Source organism: Capsicum annuum, chromosome 2, assembly GCF_002878395.1.
Source record: "Capsicum annuum cultivar UCD-10X-F1 chromosome 2, UCD10Xv1.1, whole genome shotgun sequence".
In the NCBI taxonomy this organism is placed as follows: domain Eukaryota; kingdom Viridiplantae; phylum Streptophyta; class Magnoliopsida; order Solanales; family Solanaceae; genus Capsicum; species Capsicum annuum.
Window position 1 is genome coordinate 12,376,064 of NC_061112.1, and position 18,032 is coordinate 12,394,095.

Below are 18,032 nucleotides of genomic sequence, written 5' to 3' on the forward strand. Positions count from 1 at the left end.
TAGGCCTTATAACATATCTAGATGGAATATTATCTCTAAATATCCAATATCACTTTCACAAGAAATATCATAACCATAACTCAAAAAACCCCAATGGGGGAATGTCAATACAAGTCACAAAGTAACCTTATTCTAAGGTTTACTATCCTCATATATGACTAACATCCACAATTAAATCCACAAGACTTAACACAAGCTTAGGCCTAAGTGGGCCGAACGATCCCACTTCTAATCCATAATTTCCACTATTAGCCGTGACTACCATACTAACCCAATTATGATTTCATGACTACCATGCTAGCCCAATAAGGCTAAGTATACAAATTATGCTTCAAAATCTAAAATCCTATTCCAAACATAACATTATCTCATATCCATGCTATAACTAATCTAAACTAGAGAGGGAAGCCAATATGATTCAAAAGGTGTATAAATATGCTATTTTATGGGTTCAAAACCCTTCTATAATCCCAAAATATCAATAATCAAGGCCAAGATATCCTACTCATAATCAAGCCTAATTTTCATATTCACATGCAATATATATCAAACATCATCTATGAAGAAAAGTAGACAAAAGACTACCTCAAAGTCGAGCTGCAAAATCCCAAATCATGCACCATCGCTCGTCTTTACTTAACAATCCTAAAAATGTCATTACACTAACAAAATCATAATCTACTCATCAATACAAATCTAATGATACCCATATTTCAGATTATTCTATAGATACAAAAACTACACCAAAACCCTAAGTAAATCCCACATATGGAAAATGAGTTTTTGTGACCAACTCAATGTTCACACAAGAATAAGGAATCATAACCCTCAAAGAATAGGTGAAAACTAAGCATACATTGGGCTAAAATCAAGCCCTAAGCTAAATTGGGGTTTTGGGTCCAAACTATGATGTCCAAGTATGAATTCAAGGAATTCTTACGTTAATCTTAATGATATTTGCTATACAAGATGATAATTAAGATCCCAAGTCACCCCCATGACCAATTTTGAGTAATTACACTCATTTTGTGGTTCTAAGGTCTAAATAGTGAAGGGGAAATGGTCCAAATACATCTTGGGACCTTCATATAGCCCCTAAAGTTTCTTAGGTGTCATTATCGCGGTCACACAGGCCACGATCGAATACTTTTGGCTGCGATTGTGGTTGCACCAGATGATATCAAACTCATTTTTGAATTTTTGGCCCTCTGAACACATCTGGAATTCAAATAACATTATCCAATAATGAATTTTCATTGTAAACAACATTTAAAATCCATTAGACTCATAAAAACTTTAATTGGGGATCGTTTAGGTCAAAAAGTGGGGCCCACACCTAAACTTTTATCATTTTTTATAAATTTTGTTCAATAGTCCAAAATAAGTTCGGGAGCCTTGGGACCTCAACCAAGGGTCTCCCATCCTAAAATTGACATTCCTTACACAATGGCGAAGTCGGATTTGCAATCTGAGATCATTTCAATCACATGTGTGTCCCACACATATTCCTTTAAATTTTCAACTTTTCAATCAATAGGTCAAAATGAGCTCGGGTGCAGTCTGACCCAAACCAAAGGTCTACCTATAGTAAAATTGATATTTCAAATCTGCTTGCATAGTCAAAATTTTCATCTGAGATTGTTTCACTGAAGGTTTTGCTCGATGGCAATTTCGAACCAACAAAGACTTTTAAATAGGAAATTGGCTCTAAAAACCAAACAAACTGCCCAATAACCAAACCATCAGTCCCAGCAAGTTATAAATAACTTGGGGAAGCTATGGAGAAGCTCAAATAGTGAACATCAATTTAGAAAATGACCTAAAGGGTCATTATAGGAAGAAAACATTGGATGACTAGTACATCCCCCAAAATATAGTATGACACAGGCATACGGTCACCAAGACCAACCTCATATCGGTAAATATGAGTTTCTAGTTTTTGTCCCCCCAGCACCTCCACCTTCTATAGGTTTACTACACATACCGCCATTATTTTCCAAAAAAACTAATTTAAAAATAATCAAATCATTATCCATTTATTAACCAAGGCCATTAATATTGGTATCATCATACCAACCCTTAATTGAAAGTATCATCCACAGTCAACTATTTATAGGTTTAAGGGGACTTTCAAGTGCCTTCCCATTTACCATATTAAACCACTTAGGAGATTCCATGTACCCCACAAGCATAACCATAAAGCCATTTACCTATCCAAACCATTTAAACCTTGCATAATTCCTTTACCAAGTTTTAAATCAAGCAAGAGTCCCATTAAAACACTCAATGCAATGAAAACATGCTTATATGCATTTTGTCAAATACATTGGGGCCATAATAATGCCAAAAATAAATTCCAATTACCATTAAGCTATTCCCAAGCAATCCAATTATCCAAAAACACAATTAATGCACACAAAGCTTAATTAAAACTATGGGAAACCATAACAAATCATTTAACATCAAAACCCTCAATTCAAATTTGAAAAAAAAAATTATATAATCAACGAAGTTATGAAAACATTCATGAAAACTATTCTTATAGTTAGAATTAAAACTGAGGAATGAGAACATGCCTTAAACAAAAATTATGATAGAAAAAAATCACCAAGATAAGCCCTAAATCAATCCTCTAGTTGAAACCCTAGTTTCCCTTGCCCAAAAGCTTTTGAGAGAATTATAGACTATTTTAGTAGAGTTTCTAAGTGTTAATGAATAGAACAATAGAGAAAATAACCTTCCAAGTAGGTTATAATTCATGGGACCTTATTAGGATAAGTGGGAAAATGTCCACAATACCCCAACATAAGTTGTACAAAATTCCATCACAGGGATACGACTGACCCACATGAGTCATGCCCTCCTATATAAGTCGTACCCTCCCCTCATATCCTATCCTCAACCTTTGGATCAATAACTATCAAGTATATGATTCATCCAACTAAGTCGTATCTAAAAAATACAATGTGTACCCTTTATTCATACCCCTGGAAGATTTAAACCCAAGGATGATTTAGACATTGTCCATCATAAGAGTATTGGGTTTGACTCATACCCTGGATTAGATCTCATGGTGAGCCACTCATACTCAGATCCAGCCTAAGTAACCAAGTCTAAGATTATATTAAGGAACTAAATGATCTATAACCACTAATACTACTCGTAACCCTAAGTCATATCCATTCTAGTAACCAAAGTTTACCCAACCAACCAACACTAGTAAGCATACGACTGGACCATACCATCTGTACCCAAACATATGGCTCATACCCATGAGTCGTATTGGGTCCAGAGATTAAAATTCCAGGAAATATTCTAAGGTCTAGAAGCCATTATATTTCAGTGGAGGGTTTTTTTATGATAGCTACCCCATTGCCTAAGTTGACCTAGAATAAGGTAAAGTTCTCTTAGTTTGATGCTTTTGATTAAAGTTATGATAACCTGAAGGATTTGCTAACTTTAGCTCAAATTTTGACTTTAAAAGTACAGATAAGTATTTTTTTACTTTGATGCATCTCGAGTGGGACTTGATTGCATTCTGATACAGCATGGTAAGGTGATTGACAAAGCTTCTAGGTAGTTAGGGGTACAGGCGATGAACTATCCTACTCATAATTTGGAGGTATTAGTGGTGGTGTTTGCATTAAAAATGCAGCGGCGCTATTTGCATGGAGTACACTTGAACATCTTTTATGATTATAAGAGTCTATAGTATGTGTTCACTTCGAAAAATCTTAAATTTACGCAGATAAAATAGCTTGATCTTCTTGTGGACTATGACATGAGTCTTCACTACCATCCAAGTAAGGCTAATTTTGTTGATGATTCTTTTAATAGGTTGTCCATGGGGAGTTTATCTTATATTGATAAGAAGAGGTGGGAGTTAGTAAAGACTATTCATCGCTTAGCTAATCTTAGTGCTCTCCTTTTAGACTCCTGGAATAGTAGTGTATTGGTACAGAAAGTGGTCAGGTTGTCTCTCCTTGTAGAGATCAAGGATAATCAAATGCTAAATACTATTTTAATAAAAATCAAGGGTGATGTAGGTGGTTAAAAGTTAATCGTATCTGATATTAGTGGTTATGGTACCTTGCATTACCAAGGGAGGTTATGTGTTCTACATGGATGGTTTGTGAGAACTGTATTGGATAAGGCACATGAATTGCACTACGTTGTTCATCTTGGTTTAATGAAAATACATCATAATATCAAGAAGATGTATTGGTTAAATCTTATAAATAAAGATGTGGCTCCTTTTGTGGCTAAATGCATGGTGTGTCAACAAGTGAAAGTTGTGTACATGAGGCTTGGAGGCCTGTATCAGGAAATTGAATTGCCAAAATGCAAATAAGAAGTAATCAATATGGATTTTGTTATCGGTCTTTCTCGATCTTGGAACCAATTTGATTAATTTTGGGTCATCGTGTATAGGATGACAAAGTCATCTCACTTCTTGCCATTGAGAAGTAAATGTTTGACTGAGGATGATGTGAAGTTGTATCTTCATGAGATTTTAAAGCTTCATGGGGTTCCTGTTTTGGTTAACTCTAATCATGGTATTAAATTTTTGTCTCACTTTTGGCAGTCATTTTAAGAAAGGGTTACAGACTAAGGTTAGTTTGAGTACTGGTTTTTACCCGTAGATAGATGGTAAAGCAGAAAGGACTATTCAAAAGTTGGAGGATATGCTTTGTGCATGTGTGATTTATTATGGTGGTAATTGGGATGAGCATCTACCTTTTGTAGAGTTTTCTTTAACAATAGCTATCATTCTAGCATTAGGATGGCCTCTTTTGAAGAATTATGGTATGAGTTATAGATCTTTTATTGGGTGGTTTCTTCTTGGTGAGGTAGATATGTTTGGCCAAGACTTGGTATATCAAGATATAGAGAAGATAAAGGTAATTTGGGACAGGGTTGAGGCTTTCCAAATTTGCCAAAAATTATATGCGAATATAAGACAAAGGTACTTGAAGTTTGAGGTTGGGCATAGGGTGTACCTAAAGAAGTCTCCCATAAAGGGAATAATGCGGTTTGGGTAAAAGAGAAAGATTAGTCCCTGGTATGTTGGTCCTTATATGGTTTTGATGAGTGTTAGTGTTGTGTATGAATTGGAGTTTCCTTCTAGTTTGAGCTCCATTCATCCAGTATTCCATGTCTCTATATTGAGAAAGTTTATAGGTGATCCTTCATTGGATTTTTCTTTGGAAGGATTGAGTATCTCAAATTATCTGTCGAATGAAGAGAACCCAGTTGCGATCTTGGATCGATAGTTTCATTAGTTGTGGATCAAGGATATAGCTTTGATTAAGTTTCTATGATGGAACCAAAAAGTGGAAGAAGCTACTTAAGATGCGAAAGAGGACATAAAGTCCAAGTATCCTCATTTGTTTTCTGCATTCGATATTTGTACAGAAGGTATGTGTTCTTTATCATATCCTTACTTTATAACTTGGCTAAAGAAAGGTTGATTTCCTTGCATCTTTGTTTTTTAACTTGGTTAAACATTGGAATGGTTTTGTTGGGGTGTAATTCATGCTTATATTATTTTTTCCATAATTTGGGGATGAATGATCCTAGTGGGGGAAACTGAAAAACCCTAGGTTTTGGCCATAGAATAATTACCTAAGTCTTTGGCTACTGGACATCATACAAATCGGGGGCCCAAGTTGAATAATGGGGTATAGGTTTTATGGTCTTGGTCATTTGGTAACAAATGTCATTTGGATTGGTTTCTAAAAAAGGTACAAATAGACTCCTTACGAGTCATTTGTTAAGGTATGAGTCATATGTTTCTAGGTTGTAAGATGCCTTATGCCTAGTATAGTGCATTATAACAAAGTTACGTGTTATAGGATACTAATCGTATGTTAAGATTTGAGTTGGTCCATGTGTGTTTATATGTTGGTCAGTATGGGGTTCGAAGGTGGGCCCAAGGTACAATTTAGGGTACCACTCATACCCTAGGGTATGATTTGCAAAGGGTGGTCGTACCTTCTTACGAGAAATTAATATAGTTTAAGTTGGGGGTAATCTGGACATTTCCCCTCTGAACCTCCTAAGGCCCCATGACTTATATCACTTTTGGGACATATTTTACCCTAATATTCTAATCTTAAGCACTTGGAAAATCTCTCAAGGCTCTTGGGTTAAGCAAAAGTTAGGGTTTCCTTCAAGGTGGTCAATTCATGCTCATAGGGGTGATTTTTTCTCATCTTCTTCTCAATCTAAGGCATGTGACTCCTCTCTCCTTCTTATTTGCAACTAATGGGATGATTTATGAATTGTTTTCATGGCATAAATTGTGTGGTTTTGGGTTTTAAGATTATATATTAGGGGTTTTTGTCAATAATGCTTAGTTATGGTATTCTATGTTTTAATTATGGATTTACATATTTTTGTCAATAATGCTTAGTTATGGTATTCTATGTTTGAAAATTTTGTTGCATGGGAATGGTTAATTGGTATTTGGTTCTGGTTTTGGAAACAATATTCTCCCAATGTGTTTGATAAAATGCCTATGTGAATGCTTTGACTACATTGTGAACTTTTAATGGAACTATTGTATGGTATAACTTGGTAATGGAATCCTAAATGGTATAAATTATTTGGAATGGTTCAATAGTAAGGTCTTGGTTATTATGGTTTTCTAATTGGAAGCCTTGTGGGGTACAAAGGCATCCCCCAAGCAAGGATAATAATGATTAACTATAGGGTACATGGGATTTCCCTAAGTAAATTTAATAATGTAATCTATGGATACATGATAACCTCTTTACATATAAGGATGGATAAGGACATTGCTTGTAAGCTATAGTCGGTATGATGATACCACTATTTATAGCCTTTGTTAAAAACAAATGGAAGAGTAGTTTGGTTGTGTGGTAATGGTTTTAATTAAGAAATAATGGCAGGGTGTGATAGCTAACCGTGAAGGCGTGAGTCCAATGGACGGACACTGAAAACTCATGTGTTCACACATTAGGTTTGAGCATGATGGTCATATATGACACTTATGGGGCACATGAGAATCCCATAAGTACACTTGTTTATATGTATCATGGAGACTGAAGGGTAATCGGGAATCACCTAAGCCTATGGCATCTCTAGTTCATGCAACACACACGTCGAGTTTTGTTCAAGGTGTTACTTTAAACACATATATCCCGTGGGTGGTTATGGGTTTGTTAAGCTATACATACATAGATTAATAGTTTTAAATTCATGCTAAACCCGATTTCCTTTTCCCAATATGGTTATATATATGCATGTATAGTTGTGAATGCCTATAATTGGTTTTCTTGGTTTTTAAGGTTGGTATTACTTTATCCTTATCTTGAGTACTTGATTGTGTTCACCCGATAACCTTCTTTAGGAGGTTCTATCCCTACGTGATGCAGGAACTGGCTATTCTACTCCCCCTATTGAGTGCTCGGATTTGGGATTAGCTCGATTGGATTGAAGTGGTGGGCTTGCATATTCTGGAAGACTCTATTTCATGTCATGGATGTTTTCACATACTTTAGTTATTATATAGACATTGATTTTGGCTATGGTAGGGGCATGTCCCAATCGAATATTTCTTTACTTTAGGATAGAGTCTTTGTGGAACTACTATGGGTTGGAATGGGTGGTTTCGGTATTGGTGCCAGCCTTAGTATAGGCATTGTCTAGGGATAATACCATTGGAATGCATTTATGATTGTTCCATCCTTATATTTTATGGACTCATACTTGGTTATTTTTTTGGTTTTGGTATTGGTTATTAGTTGGGTATTAGAAGGTTGGACTCACTTAGGTTGGTCATGGTTGTAGACCTATCCAAGACTCTGGATTGGTACAAATACTCTATCTTGTTATATGTTGGAATTCGTCTGAATAAGCGCATGCATTTGGCAGTTGGGTTGGCTAATAGAGGTGGTCCCCACCTAGGTGGACTTGGGATGCCCATTACGACAAGGTCCCGGTTCTGGTCGTGTCAACCCGTTGACCATGAGAACCCATTTTCTTAGTGGCATATAACTTGACCTTATACCTTTAGAATGAATATGTGAAAATAATATTTTACTTCTGTAATATTGGTCATGTAGGAGACATCTAGTACTCTAACATTTTTCTGATTTCTCAAAAATCCTCGTGCTGAATCATTCACATATGATAAAAATTATAGCCCATTATTTTAGTCTTGTAATCCTTATGTTTGCAGGTTATTGTGAACACTTCATCGTTACATCAAGTATCATTAACCACAGGATAATATAAAATTTGGTAAACAAATTTTTTTTAGTGTATAGCAGATTCATGAGGATATGTGACAATCAAAGGGACAAGAATATCAAACTAAATAAATAATTGTAAAAATATTTTGATAAACTTAAGATTAATTTGATGTACAAGATGAAATTTTTAAATGGATTTCAACTTGAAGAAAGTACATATGAGATATTGTGTCTCCATTCATGAAGAAACATGCCAACAATCATGATTTTCACTCATCTAAAACTCTAACAATATTTTTGACAATGCTATCACCATTGAACAATTCAATAGAAGCAGAGGGAATGCTTTCAACATCTTGTGATAAATCTCCAATGGTCTTATGTTTTCCAGCTTAGAGGTACTCAACTATTTACGATGGAAAATCTATAGACATTTTGATAAGGTTAGCTACTAGGAATCCTTGGATGGTAATCCTCTTATAGACTATATCCAACATATCTACGAAAATTTGTGTGTTGTCACTGGGGTACTCGGAAATAACCCCACAGACTTCTACTTTGCCAAATGAGTTCATGTTTGGCACTATTATTTCATGAATCCTGCCTTTCACATTGTTGAAGTAGACTTTAATCCTATGAGGGTAACCCATTTAGACAACTGATTTGAGGTCAGTTTGTTGTTTATACTTAAATGTATCATGGAATTCAAATTTCACTTTTTCTTGTCTACCAGTAGATCCAACAACATAACATTTATCCCACTAATTGTACAATTGAATCTGAAGTAGTAGACATGAAAACAATCCCTTCCCACTTCCCCAACCCCACTGCTCACTTCGGTTAACACACTTTAAAGAATCCATCATAGGAAACAAGCCCACTAAAGCCCAAACTCCAACATTATAAGACAAAGGAAATCCTTGACTAGGATTTTACTTATTAAACAATGAACCTTCCTTTGCAGCTCCCCAACTAAACACCAAGAAATGTATGCATTAGTTTAGTTAGATTTTACACCAAAATTTATTCGACAACTATGTTGTTCATTGTTTAAAAATTGTAACTGGTCTGTATGATCTAATCCATTGTGTACTCCCATGATTCAGTTTTGTCCCTTAAAAAAAGAGTACAATGCAATTATTTTCTTGTGATATGATATCTTTAGTAGGCCAATCAATTATTGATTAATAGTCCTTTCACAATTTGACTTTGTTCCACGATAAAATTGCAAAATTTAATATACGGGCCACATACCTCTTTAATCCCCTCTTCTTGACTAAACACTCTGTATATTTTTGTCACTACTTGATATATAGCCAAGCCTTTGCTTAGTCTGCCACCCAAAATTCCAAGTTCTAGTTTAGTATTTATTCAGCATTTCAAGATCGAAAAAGGTTAAGAAAGTAGATGAGTACATGGCAAGGGGATTGTTATTAGTCATTTGATTTTTAACCAACCCTTCATATGACATAGCATTTGGTTTTCTTGATTCGTAGTTGACAATAGGTCATTTGAAATAAGGGTCTTGTCAAAGAGGTTTTTATTTATGTATCTCTAATGTATTATAGTAATTTAATTTTTAAAGACGGATGACTGTTAATTAGTTTTTACTTAATTGGGTGCTTTATTTTGACGGTATTTTAGTAATTCCACTTTATGTTTTATAAGTTCATACTTTTAAGGTATTATAGACATTTACAATAGCATACCAAGTGTGTTCCAACAATATACTGACTGGGGAGGGTAAAGTGTACGCAGTCCATACCACTCCCTCTAATGAAGTACAGTGGTTGTTTCCAGTAGACCCCTAGCACAGGAAAACTAAAAATATAGAAGACAAACAAACAAAAATCATTCAAAAAAACAAAAAGGGATAGAACACTACTACATGATTAAAGAAACCAGACATCATAATCTCTGTCTCCTTATACTTCTTCACTAATCTCCTCATGAGGTGAATATCCTCATTAGTCAAGCTACCAATCATAAAACTAAATTGAATCGCAAAAATAATCATGATCCTTCTAATCCTCAACTCTACCACTTTTTTCCAAACCATCATACTGTAACTCAACAACTTCATTCCTATATAATTATTGTAGCACAGGATATCCCTCTTGTTCTTATAAAAAATAATTATCATCCTCCACCTCCAAGCTTTAGGCTTCGTTTACATTCTATGAATGACATGAAATAACCTTTTCATCTACTGTATACTTGCCTCACCCCTGCTCTTCAAAAAATCCATCAAAACCTTATTTATCCTAGTTGACCTACCCCTACGCATCCTATGAAAAGAACCTATAGCCTCTTCAACCTTATTATGCCTACAATAACAATAATTATGACACTACTCAAAGTGATCTAATTCCCTTGGCATAAAACCTTTGCCCCTTTGTCGATCAAAAGCTTATGGAAATAATACTTCCAACTCTTCCTAATAGGGGCATCCTCCCCCTTGATGTACTTCATTTGGTCAATCTAATGGGACCTCCACTTTCTTTACGTGGTAAGCCTATACTATTTCACATCCCCACCTTTCTCCTCTAAAGTCGTATAAAAAATCTCAAAATTTACTGTCTTAGTTGTAATAACCGCTAACATAGCCTCTTCTAAGATAACTTATACTCCTCGCTACTTCACCCTATCATTATTTCTCTTAACCAACTTTTTATAAGCCACCTTCTTAGTATCCACCTTCCTTTAAACTTTTTTGATCAACCAAAAATCCCCATAATGCAATTCAGATCATCCTCCCGAGACACCCAAAACATCTCTAGTTGTGTCCTGTGTAAAAATGAAAGTCATCTCCTACGTACTATTAACATATTGCTACTGTTGCAAGCCCCCATATTTGACAACTTTTCACCTATATCAAAAGAAATGTTCAAAGTCAATCTACCCCACTTAATCCTAGTTTGATCCCCCATACTCCTTCTCTTTTTACCCATCTTGATATCGATGTCCATCACCAGAAGCTTATGTTAAGTTGAAAGGTTCTTGCTAGATAAAACCTTACAGTCATTATAAAGAACTTTATCACCCTTTCTAATGGTAAAAATTCTACCAGGGTCGTGGTCACCGATCTATAAAAGACAATCAGGTGATCCTCCTCCTTTGGGAATCTCAAATTCGTTACCAACAACCCTAAGGCCCTAGAAAAATCCAAAATTGAAGATCATCCTTTATTACTTACCCAAAATAATCAAAAAGTAAAGTACCTCCTTTATTCCTTACCCCAAAAATTAAACCTCGTTGCACATCATCATAGCCTCTAGATAAAGACCCAATATGCCAATTGAAATCAACTCTTATTAAGAGTATCTAATTGATCGGAACGCCTTCCACTACCTCATCCGGTGCATCCCTAATGTCTCTTTTCTTCCCCTAATCCAAGTACTTCAGTAGGGCCTCCGAACTAATAACGTCCAACTTTGGCCCTAAATGACCAACTTAATCAATATTAAGCTATAGTGGACCCTCTTATCATCCATTACATTCCCTCTAAGATTTTCATCAAATATGAACCTACCTCATTCCTATGACTTATGCTACCAAAGTACCACATCTTATACCTGTCGACTTTTTTGACTTAGAACCTATCCATTTGTTGTCCATGACATAGGATATACTAATCCTCCTTCTCCTAAAATCTTCACAAGCATAATTGACTTACCTTTGGTAGTACCTATATTCCAAGATCCAATAATCAATCTAGAGGATCACTTGCCCCACTTAAACATACTAACCTTTGCCCCTAGCTCTAAACCCGACCCTAATGCTAACCCAACCCTTGACCTCGACCTCACTCTAGACTTCAAACCTGACTGATAATACTCAACTTACACGTCAATTAAGTGCAAGGCAGTCGTCATTGATATATTTACCCAACTTTGGAGTCAGGGTCAAATCTACAAGGAACAACGTAAGTGTCAATAAGATTAATTCAAAATGATGGATAAAAGTTAAATTCAAACACATGTTACAGAAAAGGTAAAATATAGGAGGTGAGTTCATACACTAATATTCCTTTTAGGAATTTTCCAGTATAAATTTGGGGCTATGAATAATTGGAGTTTTAACAAGTATGCATTGATCTTAAGATTAGGCATTACTAAGGGAGTGACATGTGGGAGCTACTGATCAACATCACTTCAATAATTCAAATATAAGTAGGCTTGGTTATAGGTTTGGATGTTAGCCTTTCAATAAAACACCAAACTTTCACTCATTGATTCTTTCGAATACCTAATATGTATGTTCAACAATTAGCAACCACAACCTCAATCAAGGTATCCCTATTTCTAGGATGACACCCATGGCATAGTTAACCTTACATTCACCCTTATGTCTAAGATATTGAAAATTTAGTAAACTACACATATAATTGTCTATCATTGCTTTTTCCCCATATCCCTTTTTTGATAATGATATTGATTCCTAAAGTTTGCCAAAACCCTTCCGTCGAAGATGGCATTGAACTTTCTAGAGCTTGGAGATTTCTCTCATCAAATACATATGGGTATTTGGAGCTTTCACCCATCAAATGCCAACAAAAATTGTATAGCAATAATAGAACCCCTAAATATGAACTACAAAATAGATTCTAACAATCACAACCCACACATACTTTAACCCCTATTCACATATAACCCCAAGAGGGTGATTTAGCTACACATAAGATCAACACGCACAGATATACCCAGAATCTTCACTGAATTAAAGTTTTAGAAGATCTAAGCAAATGTTACTTCAAAATTGGCTCTCCTACAATATTATCAATGGATGTGAGCAAATCTTCCACTTAGAAAGTCTACAATGTATTCTTCAGCCAAAAATTTACACAATATTTTCTTCTCCAAGAATAGAGTCTAAAAATCCATAAGCTAAACTAGAGAAATAATAGGGAACATGGAATGTGATAGAATGAATGCCCTATCAAATAAGGGCATGAGTCTTTTTGTTCAAATTTGGATCAGCACGTGCAATTAAAGTTTTTCCCTTGGGATAAGCATTTCTGCCAAGCTGTGATCGTGCAAGTCTAGCTATGACCCTGGATACGCCACCATAATTGACTTTCGCAGTCGTAGTTGATTTCCCATCTTGACTGACCACGATCGCGGCCAATGGACTACGGTAATTGAGGCTATTTCACTATAGGTATTCAGCTGCACTTTTTCTGCTCCCTTTTGATCATTTCAATCTCTAATCCACATTTCTTTGTATTTTCAAATCCTATACCTACAAAGAGTGGATATTAGTGCATTAAATAACAATTATGTCTCATCTACTCATTTGAGATAGGGTAATGTGCACTAAAACTGAGTGCGAATGAGTGGTAAAATCAGCACTCATCAACACCCTCAACTTAAAGCATTTGATTTTCCTTTAGAACTTCTACCCTTCACCAACAGACATAGTTATTTATGTCCAACTTTATGTCTTAAAGGTCATAGCAACTTTGATTTGAATGGCAACCACAAGTAGCTCAATGCACATGTGCTAAGCAAATTTCCCAACACCTCTCATTAGAACATGCAATACTCAATGAATGCATGCAAATTTATAGAGTAATCAAGACATAAAGATCAATACCGTAAGACCCCACAGTCTTTTAAGCTTCCTAAGGGGTCCCAAACTTAGAAAATTCTAACTAAGTATTCAGACTTAGTATTATTTTGACCTTCGTAAGTTGGTAACTCTATTTCACAACTCTTATGACCTTAAAGTATCAATCTTTAGGTTGAATCATGATCAGGAATGTCAGTAGGTGTTCCCGGACGAGTTTTTGATTTTTTGGACCTCGTTTGACACATGTTTGGGAACCGAAAATAATATATCCATGCGATCTCGATGCAACGCATTGTCCATCATGTCGATTAATATTTTTCATTGGCTCCCAGTGGCAAATTCCAATGAACCAACGTGGACTCAACGCGGTGCATTGGCCATCATATCTATGCCAACAACGCGGCACGTCGTCGTGTGCGTCGATAGTTTAGTTTTTAGTCATTAAAAAGCCGTATCCATAGGGGTATTTGGGTCTTTTTCCCCACACTTACTAATCCCTAAAACATGAGATTCATCCCTCATTAAGAAACATACACTCACTTTCTCTTAAGTTTTTCAAAAATAAGAACCCTAGGTGATTTAATTTCAAAGCCAAGGCTCAAGATTTTTCCATTGTTCTTCAAGAATTAAACAGCCAAGGTATGTGAAGTATTCATCCAAGGGTTCCCTCCACCCTTGGAGTCCAAGAAACTCTTTTAAACTTCAAGTATCTTGATTTCATGATTTCCATGATTTGAAATCAAAGTGTATTCATGATTATTGCTATATTTGGATTTCTATTTCATGATGTATTACAAGAATGATATAGAATTAATTGACATGTGTGATTTATCATGTGAATTCATGTTGAAACCCATGGAATTGTGAATTTAAAATTGAATCATGATGCTCACATATTATTTTAGTGTCATGTGCATAGATTAAGCTGTCCAAGTGTTTGATGAATTGGTCATGTGAATGTAATTATAAGCCTATATCATGCTAGTATGTATACTATTTCATGCCATGCAAGTGTTTGATAAAATGCCTCTATAGATGCAATATGAACAATTGTGCATTTTTATGCGATGCTATGCAAGATCATGTAAAGATTTACTATTTATGCTATCGAGTCCTGGGGATATTTATACCCGAAAATTTAGGGGTTTACCTAGAGCCAATATCAGTATAGAATAATCTCATTAATCTCACGATCAGTAGTACTGTCAGTCAGTTACAGGACTTAGGAAAACTTAGTAGATTTAGTATTAGTCCTATCTAGTTAAGTATTCAGTTCAGACCTCAGTAAACTCAGTCAGCTAATAGAATTCGATAGTATTCCATTAGTCAGTGGAACTCAGTAAAATCAGTAATAGTTCAGTCAAGCCTAGTATGAACTAGCAAATTAGTTCAATGTCTATTTAGTTAGGAGTAGAGTTCAACACCGAGTTAACCTAGGGATGAGGGCATTCCTGCCAGTAGAAGGTTTGACCCTTAGTAATAATCCCTACGTCATAGAACTATGTAGCCAACGTAGGTTGAGATATCTTGTTGCCACTCTAGGGTGGATACTTTTTATATGAGTTTTCCTGCCAGCAAGGGTTAATGAAAGAGCTTTCTATCAAATAGGGTTAACTCATAGTTGTCTTTACCCATGGCATCATATTGACACTCTTCCAACTGGGATTATAGGTTAGACTATAATCTATTCAGAAAGGGACATGTTGGTAAGATGATTACCTCCTACAGTCTCAATTTCAGTTCCAGACTCAAAATAGAACTCAGTTTAGTTCTACAGATTTAGGACTGTCAGATACAGTAACTTAGTTTAGTACAAAACTCATTATAGTTTTACAAGATCAAGACTGTTAGATACAGTCTTTCAATTATCAGCTATATGGTATCAGTAAACTCAGATATCAATAAATTAGTAATTCAAAACTCAGTATCTAGTATTATCATGATCTCAGATTATAGTATACGTATTTATGCATGTATTCCCATTCAGTTATATTCATATCATTAAGTCAGTGTCTTTCATGCATATGTACTTTTGTATTTTAGACTACCTCACTTAGCATACCAGTATATTCAAAATACTGATGAATACTTTTCTCTTGTGCTATGATCTTTTATATCATAGGTTCAAATGCGTGGGATCTCAAACACCCATAGCAGTTCATATCTTCAGCAGTCAGAGTTAGTGGTGAGTCCACATAATTTAAGGGCATGATTATTTACTTCAGTATTTTGGTTTATCTATACAGTTTTTAGTAGCTGAAGTTAGTTTAGGGCTTTTTCCCTAAACTCCATGATTCAGACAATAAAGGCTTTCTAGACTAGAGTATTTTTAGATAGATGTTTTGGTTTTTGTATTGATATACCGTATTCAGTTTTATTTTAGTATTGAACGTTATGGTAAGTTTTCACCTAATTTCTGCATATTTGCAGTATTACTATTTAGTTATTCTAGTAGGTACCACTCATGGGTTAGCTTGTGGTACTTCGGGATTATGAGCATTGTGTAGCGTCTGGGGTACAGACTCAAGGCATTAAAAACTTGGTATCATAGCCTACGGTTTAATAGATTCCTAGGAAGTTTGAAAGTCGCATCTAGTAGAGTCTTGCGCATGGGTGTGTAGTGCGCCACACCTATGGACAGGAGGCTATGAGTTGTTTTTGGAAAAGTTTCCCTTTTTTTGTACTTATATCATACGAGTGGGCATGACCTCCATTTAAACTCTTTACCTAATCTAAGTTTCTCTTTCGTTTATAGAATATGCCTCTAAAAAGGACTAAGGAATAAGAAATAGGACACCAACCAGAACCCTAGGATATCTATAGAGCTGGCAGTGATGTGCGTTTTGGATATGGCAAGTTAGGCCATAGGGTCAGACAATGTCCTCAGGTGGGTTCTTGGAATCAGCATAATCGTCCCCCAGCTCAGTCTGATTGCTTAAATCAGTAGGGTGTCGTATCCAGTGCCACCAGTGGGCAGCGCCCATACAGACTCTACGCACTTCAGTCCCAACATGATCAGGAGAGTTCTCCTGATGTGGTCACTAGTATGTTACAAGTTTATTATTTACATGTTTATTTTTTGCTAGACTCATGAATTTATTTGTCCTTTGTTACTCCTTATTAGCTATTGACTTTGGAGTCAGTCCCAAAATCCTAGCAGTGACTTTCTCAGTCTCTACCCTAATCGGTAAGTCTATCATAGCCTAGTGAGTATCTCAGTCTCATAAAGTCACTTCAGCAGACTTAGTCAAATTAGAGATGATCGATTTTGATGTCATTCTTGGCATGGATTAACTTTATTCCTATTATGCCTCAGTCGACTGCAAAAATAGAATTGTCCTATTTTAGTTTCCGAATGAACCTATCTATGAGTGGAGGGCTAGTACTTTAGCACTTAGGGGTCAGCTTATTTCTTACCAAAGGGCAAGAAAAATGATATTTAAGGGATGTGTCTACCATCTCATTCGAGTCTAGGACTCTAGTTTAGAACCCCCTAATCTTGAATCAGTGTCAGTAACATGTGAATTCTTAGATGTGTTTCCTGAAAATCTCCCCAGAGTTTCTTCCAAAAAGGAAATTAACTTCAGAATAGACCTTCTTCCAGATACTCAGCCCATATCTTTCCTACCTTACAGAATGGCACCTCCAAAACTCAGAGAATTTAAAAAGTAGTTAAAAGATCTCCTAGATAAGGGATTTATCAGACCTAATGTATCCCCACGGTGTGCCCTAATTTTATTTGTGTGTACGAAAGACGGTTCTCCTAAAATGTGTATTGATTACCGTAAGTAAAATAAATTTGCTTTCAAGAACAAGTATCCACTTCCCAGAATTGATGACTTGTTTAACCAACTTTAGGGTGCCAGTTATTTCTCTAAGATAGACCTCAGATCGGGCTATCATCTGCTCAGAGTCAGAGAATATAATATCACAAAAATAGCCTTCCAAACTCGATATGGTCACTTCAAATTCTTAGTCATTTCCTTTGGTCGTACCAATGCCCCTGCAGCCTTCATGGACTTAATGAACTGTGTGTTCTAGCAGTACTTTAATATGGTCATTATAGTCTTTATAGATGACATTCTTGTCTACTCCCACAGTGAGGATGATTATGTAGACCATCTCGAAATAGTATTATAGACTCAGAAACCATCAAATATTCTCAAAATTAAGTAAGTGCAAATTTTAGATAAGGAAGTAGCCTTCCTTAGCCATATCATTTTTGGTGATGGCATTAGAGTT

The 18,032-nt window shown here is 35.7% G+C and overlaps 1 pseudogene; it reads right to left on the bottom strand.

The window, feature by feature from the left end:
* Positions 1–8,488: 8,488 nt before the first annotated feature.
* The window catches only part of LOC124896134, a 45,560-nt pseudogene continuing 36,016 nt past the window's right edge, over positions 8,489–18,032 (bottom strand).